Source organism: Pinus tabuliformis, chromosome 9 (genome assembly GCF_031772625.1).
Source record: "Pinus tabuliformis cultivar Carrire ecotype Pingquan chromosome 9, CPIR1, whole genome shotgun sequence".
Taxonomy (NCBI): domain Eukaryota; kingdom Viridiplantae; phylum Streptophyta; class Pinopsida; order Pinales; family Pinaceae; genus Pinus; species Pinus tabuliformis.
Genome location: NC_142307.1, coordinates 630,458,122 through 630,460,914, shown reverse-complemented (window position 1 = coordinate 630,460,914; position 2,793 = coordinate 630,458,122).

Here is a 2,793-nt window from a genome sequence, read left to right as displayed (position 1 = left end):
AGTATTTAGTTATTCAATATTGGTATTTAGTGATCCAATGATTGGGATATTTGTATCAAGTGAATCAGTATCTTGATATATGGTTAGTGTGGGTGATCGCCTACAAGTTATTTGATGATTGATTGACAGCTAGATCCATATCCATATTCATTGAAAAGTAAAAATGTTATTATTAAAAAAACATTGTTAAACAAAATAATAAAAAAAATAAAAATAAAACTCAACCAATTAAAATATGCAACTATGCAAATGAATTAAAATGTAACTCTCATGTATAATGCAAATATTTTTAAGCATGATAAGATATTGATAAAATTACACTTCTTGTTTAAAGTGAGGTTGTTTATCCACTCTTAGACCATGAGTCCAAGTTAGTTAGAAAAGGTGGCCAAACAATGTGAATGCGTAAATTGGCAAAATAACGTGAATGCAAATTTGGAAGTAAGGAATGGTTTTCTGATTGGTTAACGGTAACATATAATTCGTACTAGTAAATAAACCGAAGAAGGAATGAAGGTAGTTGATCTTCTATCTGACCAAGGGATAGAGGTGGTTGAGCTTATCGATCTGACCAAAGGATACAGGTACGTACATATGGTGGATGAAATTTACTGGCTCTGGTGGTCCCTTTTCTCATGGAAAATCGAAGTAAGGACTAGGGCTAGGTTACATGTTACCGAGATTACAAATACTACAACATGACCCAGTCGCTAATAACGTGTGAAACTGGAGAGCCAATCATGTTATAGATAAGTTAGAATAAAATAATTACCATAAAATATAAAAATAAATTTTAACAAAGTGAAAAAATACCAGATAGTTCACTAAACTAATAGAAAGCTAGTCACTTACCCATGGTAATCTAATAATTTTAGGAATGAAGTAAATGGGTTTATTGAGTAAGAATATATATAATTAATATAAAACTTAAATGAGAGATGGCTAAATTAAAAGAGAGTTAGTCACTTACCCATGGTAATATAATTTTAGGAATGAAGTAAATGGGTTTATTGGGTAAGAATATATATAATTATTAATATAAAATTTAAATGAGATTGAGATTTTTTATAATTTTTACATAAAATAATTTTAGGAATAAGGTAACTAGGTTGATTGAGTAAAAGTATATGTAATTGTTATGTGATTATATGTGTCCTAGTTAAATATGGAAAATTGGAAAATTAAATTTATTTTTAAATAATATTTGATTTTTATAATTAAAAAATAGAGATTAAAAGAGAGTTGAATTTTCTAGGTATAATAATAGTCTTTATTATTTTAAATGTTAAAAATAATTAATAAATTTTAATAAAAATAAAATAAATTTAATTTAATTTCTTATTATTATTATTTCAATTTAGTTTATGCTTTTAATGAAATGTAACTTCAATAATACATAAAAATGTAAAAATGTTATTATTATTAAATTCAAATTCAATTTTCTAAACTAACATATTAAATTTTATAATAGCTTCCATTCTTTTATATATATATATATATATAAAAGTTTAAAAAATTGATAGTAAATTTTTTTTTCTTTATAACGTGTACACTAACTAAACCACTATTAAAAAGTTGAAAATTAAAAAATAATATAATAAATTAATTTAAAAATAAAATTTAATTATTAAATTTAACAAAAATGTAATCTTATTATTAAAAAAGATTGTATTTCAAATGATGTTGGTCTCTCAGATGGTTTAACAAATAATAATAATATATATTTTTTCAATAATATTTTATAAATTATACAATTAAAAAAATATTTTTTATTTTTTAATTTAACAATTCTTTTTTTTTAATAATTTTATTTATAAAAAAAAATACATTTTTAAAATATAAAATTAAAAATATTAAATCAAACTCTATTATATTTATCATAATATTTAAAATTTATATGAAATTTAATCTTTTAATAAATTTATTTTTTCAATTAAAAAAATTCAACCTTGCACAAAATTAAAATTACAAGTCATACACATCATACTTGTTTAAGTATTTAAAATTGGTATGAAATTTTATCATAATGAAAAAATTAACATCCAATTCTTCCGACTAGCGAAACTACACCTGAAGAGCATTTCTTTTTTAAAAACTATTTATATTTTCAATAAATTTAACTCAAGTCTCCAAAATTATCTCTCTTCGGAAAATTCAAAATACATGTTACTCCAAATATCTTCCAACTCGAGAAATTGCATATTTTCTAGCTATTCTGCTTGATAAGCCGTTGGATTTCTTTGATGGAGCAGCACAAAGAAACTCCTGTCGGTGAGGGGACCTAATAAGAATGTTTTGGATCAGAGTGGGATTGGATCAGAGACTAACACTAAAATTGAACTGATTGTTATTCGAAAGCATTCAAAATCTAAGAGTCTCTAAATATGTAATTGATTGGCTGTCAGGACATGCACTCTTACACCCTCGAATGTTCTAAATCTACGTAGAAAAGAAAAATAAGCGCTCCTGGATGTAAATTTATCAGCGTGGAAATGCACTCTTACACCCTCGAATGTTCTAAATCTACGTAGAAAAAATAAGCACTCTTGGATGTAAATTTATCAGCGTGGAAAAGAAAAATAGTAGAGATAAAAGCTATTTTCGAGACATCTATTTTACATCTGGGTTGCTGTGTTACCAGAAACCAGAAACAGGAAACGAAACGAGAAACGACAACCGTACCAGAAATAGAGTTTGGAGGTTTCGCACTCAAGAAAAGAGGAGAGAGAAAATGAAAAATACAGAGTTAGTTTCAATTTTCAATATAGTTTCAATTAGATTTCCAATCCAAAT